This window comes from Macaca nemestrina, chromosome 4, assembly GCF_043159975.1.
Source record: "Macaca nemestrina isolate mMacNem1 chromosome 4, mMacNem.hap1, whole genome shotgun sequence".
In the NCBI taxonomy this organism is placed as follows: Eukaryota; Metazoa; Chordata; class Mammalia; order Primates; family Cercopithecidae; genus Macaca; species Macaca nemestrina.
The window spans coordinates 82,004,050-82,017,728 of NC_092128.1; the positions used below are offsets into that span (position 1 = coordinate 82,004,050).

The 13,679-nt window shown below is 37.4% G+C and overlaps 1 protein-coding gene across 1 annotated transcript in view; it reads right to left on the minus strand.

Annotated features, from left to right (window-relative positions):
• LOC105475597 (thrombospondin type 1 domain containing 7A) overlaps window positions 1–13,679 on the minus strand; it is a 501,118-nt gene that overhangs the window by 72,765 nt on the left and 414,674 nt on the right. The window lies entirely within an intron of this gene.

Genomic DNA, 13,679 nt, shown 5'->3' on the forward strand with positions numbered 1-13,679 from the left:
GAGTATCCACTATGATAAGGAAGAATTTCTTATTCAATTTTGTTTCTAATTAACCTCTAATAGTAAACCTATATAATCTTTGGTAGAATCCTATTACAAAAAGTAATACATTTCAATTACTTTATGGTTGAGTGGTCAGGTAGGTTATTCTCTACCCATATTCATGATTATATTTATCAGTTTTATCTTGAGTTCCATATTCAACTTAAAAGCACCAACTCTTAAACTAAAGTCTATTTGTAAATTGGGTATTATAATTTTAAAAATTCATCCAGGATGTATTCCTTTCCCAAGTTTTTTTTTTTTTTTTTTTCCCCGATGATTCTTTCCTGTTCCTACAAATGCCAGTAGAAAAGCCACAGCTGAGGCATGTATACTAGAGGCCCTGAGTGATACAACAGTGTTTGATATTTATAGTTCCTTCCTTGCAGTAGCTAGCAATGGTCATTGAAACATGACACTTGCTTTGGAATCATCTATGTCAGAACTGTGAGAGGCTGGTGGAATAAGCAGTAGACTGCTTAGGCTATTAGGCAACAATGTTAAATGTTGCCACACAAGGATATAAATATTCCACACACATATTTACAATATAAAGATATTATATTAAAAGGTTTTTCCTTATTTGTAATATTTGTAGAGCCTTCTTATTTCAATAATTAGTGCTATAGTGCAAACTGGTATGAAGCAAATTTCTAAAGAGTAACTTTGGGTGCTAGCAAAGCACACTTTGAATTCTACAGATGCTTGCAAAAAAGCAGTTGCTTAAGCTATTCATTAATGTCCAGAAAGTCTTCTGTAATATCATTCACAAGCATACTAGGCAAAGAGAGAAAACATGGAAAAGTCAATAAAAATCACTATATTTAAAAATTAATGTTAAAAAGACATTATTTTATGTTAATAAGGCATTAGACAAACTATTCTGAACTATTTAATTGTTACTACACTTGGAAGACAAATGAATATAATTAAAGTGGCCTACAAAAAATGTATTTTAGCTTTCTGAATGTCAGTATGATGTCCACACAGCAGTACCAAGGCCTGGTAATTTTAGAGCCATTGGATCATGACTCTTAGTGTACAAAGCAAAGTATGCCCAGCACTTAAATATAATATTGTATTTTGTTTGACAATAGGGCAGTAAATAAACCTAGAACTCTCCCTTATTTCTCTAGATGAACTGAAAAATACTTTTTTTCTTCCTCAATACTTCGACAGATATATTTTAATATTTTGGCTGATATATTGATTTATGTTCTCTTTGTAATTTTAATTTTTTTCTTTAAGCACAAAAAGTCAGAGCAAAATAATAAAAACTATTGAGCTGTAAAATATGGAATCATTTTGTTCATTAAAGTTTAATTAGTATGGAATTCCTTCAGCAAAAGTATGACTATTTTCAAAGGACAAATCTGAATTGGGCTTTGATTTTTTTAAATAGTATTCAGCACCAGTTCTCTTTAAGACTTAATACCCAATGCATTACATAGAGTAATAAAACTTGATAAAGAAATAATGTAAGTATATTAGAATGTTTTACAGGTATACCTTATTTTATTGGGCTTTGCTTTATTTTGCTTTGCAGATTGTGCATTTTTTACAAATAGCAGGTTTGTGACAACCTTGCATTGAGCAAATCTATCGGTGCCATTTTTCCAACAGCATGTGTTCATTTTGTGTCTCTGTGTCACATTTTGGTAATTCCTGCAATATTTCAAACTTTTTCATTATTATTACATCTGTTATGGTGATCTGCAATCTGTGATCTTTGATGTTACTATTGTAATTGTTTGGGGGTGCCAAGTTATGAATGCAAAGAAAAGTTTCTTGAAGGAAACTGAAAGTACTGCTCCAGTGAACACACAAATAATAAAGTGCTAGAGTGTTACTGCTGATATGCAGAAAGTGTCAGTGATCTAGATAGAATACCAAACCAGTCAGAACATTCCCTTAAACCAAAGCCTAACTGAGCAAGATCCTATCTTCAGCTCTATGAAGGCTGAGCAAGGTGAGGAAGCTGCATAAAAAAAAACATTGCAAGCTAGCAGAGGTTGGTTTGGATTTAAGGAAAGAAGCTATCTATAACATAAAAGTTCTAAGTAAAGCAGCAAGTGCTGATATAGAAGCTGAAGCAAGTTATCTCAAATATCGAGCTAAGGTAATAGATTAAGATGACTACACTAAGCAACAGATTTTTCAGTGTAGATGAAACAGCCTCCTGTTGGAAGATGACAACATGTAGGACTTTCATAGCTAAAGAGGAAAAGTCAATGGCTGGCTTCAAAGCTTCAAGGGACAGGTTGACTCTCTTGTTAGGGGTTAATGCAGTTGGTGACTTCAAGCCCATTTACCATACTGAAAATCCTAGAGCCCTTAAGAATCAAACTAAATCTACTCTGCTTGTGCTCAATAATGAAACAACAAACCCTAGATGATAGTGCATCTGCTTATAGCATGGTTTACCGAGTATTTTAAGCCCACCGCTGAGACCTACTGCTCAGAGAAAAGATTTCAAAATATTAGTGCTTATTGACAATGCATGTAGTCATCTAAGAGCTCTGATGGAGATGTACAAGGAGATGAATGTTGTTTGGATGCCTGCTAACACAATATCTATTTTGCAGTACATAGGCCAAAGAGTAATTTTGACTTACAAGTCTTATTATTTAAGAACTACATTTTGTAAGACTATACTCGCCATAGTTATTCCTCCAATGGATCCAGGCAAAGTATACTGAAAACCTCTGGAAAGGATTCACCAACCTAGATGCCATTAAGAACATTCATGATTCATGGAAGGAGGTCATAATATCTACCTTAACAGGAGTTTGAATGAAGTGGTTCTCATGGATGACTTTGAGGGGGCTCAAGACTTCAGTGGGGAAAGTAATTGCAGAGGTGGTAGAAACAGCAAGAGAACTAGAATTAGAAGAGGAGTCTGAAGATGTGACTGGATTGCTGCAATCTCATGATAAAACTTGAACAGATGAGGAACTGCTTCTCAATGGGTGAGCAAAGAAAGTAATTTCTTAAGATAGAATCTGCTTCAGATGAAGATGCTGTGACAATTGTTGAAATGACAACAAAGAATTTAGAATATTACATAAATGAAGTTGATAAAGCAGTCGTGGGGTTTGAGAGGATATACGCCAGTTTTGAAAGAAGTTCCACGGTGGGTAAAATGCTATCAAATAACACTGCATGCAACAGAGAACTCTTTAGTGAATGAAAAAGTCAATTGATGAAGCAAAATTCATTACTGTCTTATTTTAAGAAATTGCTACGGTCATCCCAAACTACAGAAACCACTGCAACTCCAGTAGGTAGTAACTCTTTATCTGGAAAAAAATCATTCTATCCAGTTTTTTGTTCGTCCATTTATTCTACAAATTTTGTTGAGCACCTACTGTTCTAGGTACTCTGGATACATCAGTGAATTAAACAGTCTAAGATATCCTCATCAATTTCTATTCTTGAATGGGAGATAAAGAACAAGAAACATAAGTAAATTATATAGTATGTTATGAGATGATACATGCTTTAGAAATGTAAAATGTACATCAGGATAAAGGGATTTGGGAGCACTGGATCAAGCTGAGGGGTAGCACAATACCATTCTATCCTTTCTATTTAAATAGAAATCTTGTATATATGTACCTTGCATAAGCTGGGCTACCTCTAAGATTCTTCAAAATATGAAGATTAAATGATATAATAAAAAAGTTCCAGATATTCTGCCCTTTGTTTTGTAACATTTTGAAGATATTAACTTGAGAAGTACCTAGTACTGTGTGGTTAGGCTCTCAATAAATTTCTAATAAATTAATCATCAAATTGTTGCTGTCCTCTCCTATTTCCTTGAGAGGATAGCAACAGTTTTAAATCACTCAAAAATCAAATAACACATTTTTTATTAATCACAATATTCCTCTAAGATATTGGTTGATGAAACCATCATCCTCAGCAAACTAACACAGGAACAGAAAACCAAACACTGCATCTTCTCACTCATAAGTGGGAGTTGAACAATGAGAACACATGGACAGAAGGGAGGGAAACATCACACACTGGGGCCTGTCGCGGGGGATGGGGGGCTAGGGGAGGGATAGCATTAGGAGAAATACCTAATGTAGACGATAGGTTGATGGGTACAGCAAACCACCATGGCACGTGTATATCTTTGTAACAAACCTGCACGTTCTGCACACGTATCCCAGAACTCAAAAGTATAATTAAAAAAAAAATGCTAAAAAATTGTTGCTATAGTGACACCTTCCAAGATTTCATACCAAGAGTGAATATACAAAATTTGTATTATGTTTTTACTGCAGATATGCCATAAATGTGTTTATATATCGTCATTTATGCAGTTGCTATATTTAATACCATGCATCAGGATGGATGAACATTTATGTGGCTCCAAAGTACACTTTATTATTTTTTTGTTATTATTATACTTTAAGTTCTAGGGTACATGTGCACAACCTGCAGGTTTGTTACATATGTATACATGTGCCATGTTGGTATGCTGCACCCATCAACTCGTCAGCACCCATCATCTCGTCATTTACATCAGGTATAACTCCCAGTGCCATCCCTCCCCCTTCCCCCCTCCCCATAATAGGCCCCGGTGTGTGATGTTCCCCTTCTTGAGTCCAAGTGATCTCACTGTTCAGTTCCCACCTATGAGTGAGAACATGCGGTGTCTGGTTTTCTGTTCTTGCGATAGTTTGCTGAGAATGATGGTTTCCAGCTGCATCCATGTCCCTACAAAGGACACAAACTCATCCTTTTTGATGGCTGCATAGTATTCCATGGTGTATATGTGCCACATTTTCTTAATCCAGTCTGATGGACATTTGGGTTGATTCCAAGTCTTTGCTATTGTGAATAGTGCCGCAATAAACATACGTGTGCATGTGTCTTTATAGCAGCATGATTTATAATCCTTTGGGTATATACCCACTAATGGAACAGCTGGGTCATATGGTACTTCTAGTTCTAGATCCTTGAGGAATCGCCATACTGTTTTCCACAATGGTTGAACCAGTTTACAATCCCACCAACAGTGTAAAAGTGTTCCTATTTCTCCACATCCTCTCCAGCACCTGTTGTTTCCTGACTTTTTAATGATCGCCATTCTAACTGGTGTGAGATGGTATCTCATTGTGGTTTTGATTTGCATTTCTCTGATGGCCAGTGATGACGAGCATTTTTTCATGTGTCTGTTGGCTGCATGCATGTCTTTTGAGAAATGTCTGTTCATATCCTTTGCCCACTTTTTGATGGGGTTGTTTTTTTCTTGTAAATTTGTTTGAGTTCTTTGTAGGTTCTGGATATTAGCCCTTTGTCAGATGAGTAGATTGCAAAAGTTTTCTCCCATTCTGTAGGTTGTCTGTTCACTCTGATGGTAGTTTCTTTGGCTGTGCAGAAGCTCTTTAGTTTAATTAGATCCCATTTGTCAATTTTGGCTTTTGTTGCTGTTGCTGTTGCTTTTGGTGTTTTAGACATGAAGTTCTTGCCCATGCCTATGTCCTGAATGGTATTACCTAGGTTTTCTTCTAGGGTTTTTATGGTATTAGGTGTAACATTTAAGTCTCTAATCCATCTTGAATTAATTTTCATATAAGGAGTAAGGAAAGGATCCAGTTTCAGCTTTCCACTTATGGTTAGCCAATTTTCCCCACACCATTTATTAAAAAGGGAATCCTTTCCCCATTTCTTTTTTTTCTCAGGTTTGTCAAAGATCAGATGGCTGTAGATGTGTGGTATTATTTCTGAGGACTCTGTTCTGTTCCATTGGTCTATATCTCTGTTTTGGTACCAGTTCCATGCTGTTTTGGTTACTGTGGCCTTGTAGTATAGGTAGCGTGATGCGTCCAGCTTTGTTCTTTTGACTTAGGATTGTCTTGGCAATGCGGGCTCTTTTTTGGTTCCATATGAACTTTAAAGCAGTTTTTTCCAATTCTGTGAAGAAACTCTTTGGTAGCTTGATGGGGATGGCATTGAATCTATAAATTACCTTGGGCAGTATGGCCATTTTCACGATATTAATTCTTCCTATCCATGAGCATGGTGCGTTCTTCCATTTGTTTGTGTCCTCTTTGATTTCACTGAGCAGTGGTTTGTAGTTCTCCTTGAAGAGGTCCTTTACATCCCTTATAAGTTGGATTCCTAGGTACTTTATTCTCTTTGAAGCAATTGTGAATGGAATTTCATTCATGATTTCGCTCTCTGTTTGTCTGTTACTGGTGTATAAGAATGCTTGTGATTTTTGCACATTAATTTTGTATCCTGGGACTTTGCTGAAGTTGCTTATCAGCTTAAGGAGATTTTGGGCTGAGATGATGGGGTTTTCTAAATATACAATCATGTCATCTACAAACAGGGACAATTTGACTTCTTCTTTTCCTAACTGAATACCCTTGATTTCTTTCCCTTGCCTGATTGCCCTAGACAGAACTTCCAACACTATATTGAATAGGAGTGGTGAGAGAGGGCATCCCTGTCTTGTGCCAGTTTTCAAAGAGAATGCTTCCAGTTTTTACCCATTCAGTATGATATTGGCCATGGGTTTGTCATAAATAGCTCTTATTATTTTGAGATATGTTCCAATACCGAATTTATGGAGAGTTTTTAGCATGAAGGGCTGTTGAATTTTGTCAAAGGCCTTTTCTGCATCTATTGAGGTAATCATGTGTTTTTTGTATTTGGTTCTGTTTATATGCTGGATTACATTTATTGATTTGCGTATGTTGAACCAGCCTTGCATCCCAGGGATGAAGCCCACTTGATCATGGTGGATAAGCTTTTTGATGTGCTGCTGGATCCGGTTTGCCAGTATTTTATTGAGGATTTTTGCATCGATGTTCATCAGGGATATTCATCTAAAATTCCCTTTTTTTGTTGTGTCTCTGCCAGGCTTTGGTATCAGGATGATGCTGACCTCATAAAATGAGTTAGGGAGGATTCCCTCTTTTTCTATTGATTGGAATAGTTTCAGAAGAAATGGTACCAACTCCTCCTTGTACCTTTGGTAGAATTCAGCTGTGAATCCATCTGGTCCTGGACTTTTTTTGGTTGGTAGGCTATTAATTATTGCCTCAATTTCAGAGCCTGCTATTGGTCTATTCAGGGATTCAGCTTCTTACTGGTTTAGTCTTGGGAGAGTGTAAGTGTCCAGGAAATTATCCATTTCTTCTAGATTTTCTAGCTTATTTGCATAGAGGTGTTTATAGTATTCTCTGATGGTAGTTTGTATTTCTGTGGGGTCGGTGGTGAGATCCCCTTTATCATTTTTTATTGCGTCTATTTGATTCTTCTCTCTTTTCTTCTTTATTAGTCTTGCTAGTGGTCTATCAATTTTGTTGATCTTTTCAAAAAACCAACTCCTGGATTCACTGATTTTTTGGAGGGTTTTTTGGGTCTCTATCTCCTTCAGTTCTGCTCTGATCTTAGTTATTTCTTGCCTTCTGCTAGCTTTTGAATATGTTTGCTCTTGCTTCTCTAGTTCTTTTAATTGTGATGTTAGAGTGTCATGTTTAGATCTTTCCAGCTTTCTCTTGTGGGCATTTAGTGCTATAAATTTCCCTCTACACACTGCTTTAAATGTGTCCCAGAGATTCTGGTGTGTTGTATCTTTCTTCTCATTGGTTTCAAAGAACATCTTTATTTCTGCCTTCATTTCGTTATGTACCCAGTAGTCATTCAGGAGCAGGTTGTTCAGTTTCCATGTAGTTGAGTGGTTTTGATTGAGTTTCTTAGTCCTGAGTTCTAGTTTGATTGCACTGTGGTCTGAGAGACAGTTTGTTATAATTTCTGTTCTTGTACATTTGCTGAGGAGTGCTTTACTTCCAATTATGTGGTCAATTTTGGAATAAGTGCTATGTGGTGCTGAGAAGAATGTATATTGTGTTGATTTGGAGTGGAGAGTTCTGTAGATGTCTATTAGGTCCGCTTGGTGCAGAGTTGAGTTCAATTCCTGGATATCCTTGTTAACTTTCTGTCTCATTGATCTTTCTAATGTTGACAGTGGAGTGTTGAAGTCTCCCATTATTATTGTATGGGAGTCTAAGTCTCTTTGTAAGTCTCTAAGGAATTGCTTTATGAATCTGGATGCTCCTGTATTGGGTGCATATATATTTAGCATAGTTAACTCTTCCTGATGAATTGATCCCTTTACCATTACATAATGGCCTTCTTTTTCTCTTTGATGGTTTAAAGTCTGTTTTATCAGAGACTAGGATTGCAACCCCTGCTTTTCTTTGCTCTCCATTTGCTTGGTAGATCTTCCTCCATCCCTTTATTTTGAGCCTATGTGTGTCTCTGCATGTGAGATGGGTCTCCTGAATACAGCAGACTGATGGGTCTTGACTCTTTATCCAATTTTCTAGTCTGTGTGTTTTAATTGGGCCATTTAGTCCAATTACATTTAAGGTTAATATTATTATGTGTGAACTTGATCCTGTCATTGTGATATTAGCTGGTTATTTTGCTCGTTGGTTGATGCAGTTTCTTCCTAGCATTGATGATCTTTATATTTTGGCATGTTTTTGCAATGGCTGGTACCAGCTGTTCCTTTCCATGTTTAGTGCTTCCTTCAGGGTCTCTTGTAGGGTAGGCCTGGTGGTGACAAAATCTCTAAGCATTTGCTTGTATATAAAGGATTTTATTTCTCCTTCACTGATGAAACTTAATTTGGCTGGATGTGAAATTTTGGGTTGAAAATTCTTTTCTTTAAGAAAGTTGAATATTGGCCCCCACTCTCTTCTGGCTTGTAGAGTTTCTGCCAAGAGATCTGCTGTTAGTCTGATGGGCTTCCCTTTGTGGGTAACCCAAGCTTTCTCTCTGGCTGCCCTTAACATTTTTTCCTTCATTTCAACTTTGGTGAATCTGACAATTATATGGCTTGGTGTTGCTCTTCTCGAGGAGTATCTTTGTGGCGTTCTCTGTATTTCCTGAATTTGAATGTTGGCCTGCCTTACTCGGTTGGGGAAGTTCTCCTGGATGATATCCTGAAGAGTGTTTTCCAACTTGGTTCCATTTTCCCCCTCACTTTCAGGCACCCCAATCAGACGTAGATTTGGTCTTTTCACATAATCCCATACTTCTTGAAGGCTTTGTTCATTTCTTTTTCCTCTTTTTTCTTTAGACTTCTCTTCTTGCTTCATTTAATTCAATTGATCCTCAATCGCTGATACTCTTTCTTCCAGTTGATTGAGTTGGTTACTGAAGCTTGTGCATTTGTCATGTATTCCTTGTGTCATGGTTTTTGTCTCTGTCAGTTCATTTATGGCCTTCTTTGCATTGATTATTCTAGTTATCCATTCTTCCATTCTTTTTTCAAGGTTTTTAGTTTCTTTGCGCTGTGTACGTAATTCCTCCTTTAGCTTTGATAAGTTTGATGGACTGAAACTTTCTTCTCTCATCTCGTCAAAGTCATTCTCCATCCAGCTTTGATCCATTGCTGGCGATGAGCTGTGTTCCTTTGGAGGGGGAGATGTGCTCTTATTTTTTGACTTCCAGCTTTTCTGCCCTGCTTTTTCCCCATCTTTGTGGTTTTATCTGCCTTTGGTCTTTGATGATGGTGATGTACTGATGGGGTTTTGGTGTGGGTGTCCTTCCTGTTTGTTAATTTTCCTTCTAACAGTCAGGACCCTTAGCTGTAGGTCTGTTGGAGATTGCTTGAGGTCCTCTCCAGACCCTGTTTGCTGGTATCAGCAGGAGAGGCTGCAGAAGATAGAATATTGCTGAACAGTGAGTGTTGCTCTCTGATTCTTGCTTTGGAAGCTTCGTCTCAGGGGTGTACCCCACCATGTGAGGTGTGGGGTGTCGGTCTGCGCCTAGGGGGGATGTCTCCCAGTTAGGGTACTCAGCGTTCAGGGACCCACTGGAGCAGGCAGTCTGTCCGTTCTCAGATCTCAGACTCTATGTTGGGAGATCCACTGCTCTCCTCAAAGCTGTCAGACAGGGTCGTTTGCATCTGCAGAGGTTTCTGCTGCTTTTTGTTTAGCTGTGCCCTGTCCCCAGAGTTGGAGTCTACAGAAACAGGCAGGCCTCCTTCAGCTGCTGTGGGCTCCACCCAGTTCGAGCTTCCCAGTAGCTTTGTTTACCTACTTAAGCCTCAGCAATGGCACCCCCCCCCCCACCAGCCTCGCTGCTGTCTTGCAGTTAGATTGCATACTGCTGTGCTAGCAATGAGGGAGGCTCCATGGGCATGAGACCCTTCTGGCCAGGTGTGGGATATAATCTCCTGGTGTGCCGTTTGCTAAGATCCTTGGTAAAGCTCAGTATTAGGGTGGGATTACCTGATTTTCCAGGTGTTGTGTTTCTCTGTTCCCCTGGCTAGGAAAAGGGATTCCTTCTCCCTTGCGCTTCCCAGGTGAGGTGATGCTCTTGCTGGTTGGGCTGCAGCAGCTGACCTGCACCGATTGTCCGGCACTCCCTAGTGAGATGAACCCAGTACCTCAGTTGAACATGCAGAAATCACGGTTCTTCTGTGTTGTTCACACTGGGAGCTGGAGACTGGAGCTGTTCCTATTCGGCCATCTTGCTCCACCTCCGAAGTTACTTTAATATCTGATTTTGGCAATGCAGTTATGTCACTTTTCAGCACAGAGTCTATTGTTACATGGAAGTTCAAAAATAACAGAATTCTGCCTCAAGTTTAAGGAATTAAAAAAAGTGACCTAGTGGGGAATAGTCTAAAATAATATAATTAAACTGGTGAAAGTCAAACTGGTTTATGAATATAATAACTGGTAATATGATCCACAGATAGACAACAATGATTAAACAGAAATACCCCAAGGACACTATTGAATAGGGGATTGTCATTGCACTGCACACACATGGGGATCAATTTTATGTTTAAATTGAAAGCAAGAAGATACTTTTTTCTCCAGAGCCACTTAATAACCATCCATCTAAAAAGCTGATTTGGCTGGAAGAATGCGGTTGTCATAGAGATTATAATTAGGGGATGACTGGGATAGAGTGGCAAAGTCGTAACATTCCACAAACACCAGAATTTGAAGAACATATTTAAGGAAAGTAGGAATTCCCAAAGAAATTAGGCATTAGAGATTCAATTTCTCAAGTCTTTACTTCGAGTAATTATGTTAGTAAACACTGAAATATCCATTGGACATCCCATCAGATACCAGATTGAGAAAGGAATGATGCAGGACATGCAGAAGAACTAAGCTAGAACCATTCACTTCATTAAGGATCTTTCTTAGATCCTTTCAGAATCCCCATGAAGTCAATGTCATCATAGATTCATTCTTTTTCTATAAGTGCCTTTCTCTAAAATATAGTACTGCATTCTTCATGCTGTGAGTTGACAATACTAAAATAAGAAATGTATACTGCCTTTGGCCAATTTCAATTGTTTTTGTTCTTTTACTTTTTTGAAGGGATCAAACGTTTCTGTGAGAGTCACAGAATATTTTAAAAGATTTTTCTAAACATAAGATTGACTGAAGTGACTTGCTGATGGTCTCATGCATGTAATTAACAGATCAAGGCAAAAGTGAGAAAATATGAATGTTATTCTGGAAGCTCACAGGTAATGTTAAATGATTATTTTAGTGATTCACTGTGCATAACAAGTTAAAATGTGAGCAAACACTTACATGCTGCATTCCAAAATAAACACATTTTTAAAGTGATTTTCTATTTTATATTGTAATGGCTAATTATAGTTTTCTACATTATCACCTCTAAGTAGAAAGGGAATTTAGATTTTTCTTGGTATCTAATTTCTAACACTTATGTTATTTGATATAAATAAAATATTCAATTACTCTGAGATGTTTCTCAAAGTACACCAATTATAAATATTAAGTTCCCTTTACTTTTATAGTTATTGTTCTCAAGGCATGTACTAATCTTCAACTCAGCAATGCACGTATATTAACCTGAAAAATACTTATATCTAGAGCTTCAATGTTGTGGAGTTTTTGGAGTTCACATCATTAAACCTTTTTTTTTTTTTTTTTTTTAACCTTAAATATACACAATAAAATTTGTTTTTTAATAAAAAGTTTCTGGAGATTGATTGCCCAACAATGTGAATGTACTTAACATTACTGAATGATACACTTAAAGATAGTTAAGATGGTAATATTATACATATTTATGGTGAACATGTGATATTACAGAGTACATGCATACTCCTATAATGATCAAATCAGGATAAGTGAGATACCCATCACCTCAAACATTTATCATTTCTTTGCATGTCACTAGACTTCGATATAATAGGACCTATGTGATAAGGTAACAACAAAATGACAAGACTTTTAGAAACTTCTTCGTAGGCAGAACTTAAAGAAATTTAGAAGAAAAAAACAAACAACCCCATCAAAAAGTGGGTGAAGGATATGAACAGGCACTTCTCAAAAGAAGACACTTATGCAGCCAACAAACATATGAAAAAAAGGTCATCATCACTGGTCATTAGAGAAATGCAAATCAAAACCACAGTGAGATACTATCTCACACCAGTTAGAATGGCAATCATTAAAAAGTCAGGAAACAACAGATGCTGGAGAGGATGTGGAGAAATAGGAACACTTTTACACTGTTGTTGGGAGCATACATTAGTTCAACCACTGTGGAAGACAATGTGGTGATTCCTCAAGGATCTAGAACTAGAAATACCATTTGACCCAGCCATCCCATTACTGGGTATATACCCAAAGGATTATAAATCATTCTACTATAAAGACACAAGCACACATATGTTTATTGTGGCACTATTCACAATAGCAAAGACTTGGAACCAACCCATATGCCCATCAATGATAGACAGGATGAAGAAAATGTGGCACATATACACCATAAAATGGATGAAGCTGGAAACAATCATTCTCAGCAAACTAACACAAGAACAGAAAACGAAACTCCACATGTTCTCACTCATAAGTGAGAGTTGAGCAATAAGAACACATGGACGCAGGGAGGGGAATATCACACACTGGGGCCTCTCAGGGGATGGGGGTAAGGGGAGGGATAGCATTAGGAGAAATACCTAATGTAGATGACGGGTTGGTGGGTGCAGCAAATCACCATGGTACGCGTATACCTATGTCACAAACCTGCACGTTCTGCACCTGTATCCCAGAACTTAAAGTATAATTAAAAAAATGAAAGGGGCACAGTTGTCTGCCGCATATATATACATATATATATACACACACACATATATATATACACACACACACATATATACACACACACACATATATAAAAAATACGCGGACATATATGGATATATATATGCGCAGAGATATTGAAGAGATTTCAGTAAATATGTCACCATGATGCCTTTATGGTTTATAAATGACAGATGGTTTTTATTAGTGTTGTTTTCTGAACCATATAATAAAACTGGAGCAGCACCATTCCAATAGCAAGAGTTATTAATATTTCAGCAAGGTTGGAGGATAACTGTCATGTATCACGCTCCTAGCAATTTAACTCATCCTTTCTTGGTCACTTCTATCAAGTAAGTAGGAGATCATCATCCAGTGTTTGCAAGTATGTGGTATCTGTGTTTCAGGCTGCCCCTCTGTAAACTTCTTTCATTCCATTATAAAAAGACAACTGTATTAAAATAAAACAATAAGAGTGAAAATTGCTTAATACTGCCTATATTAAGATTAAATATA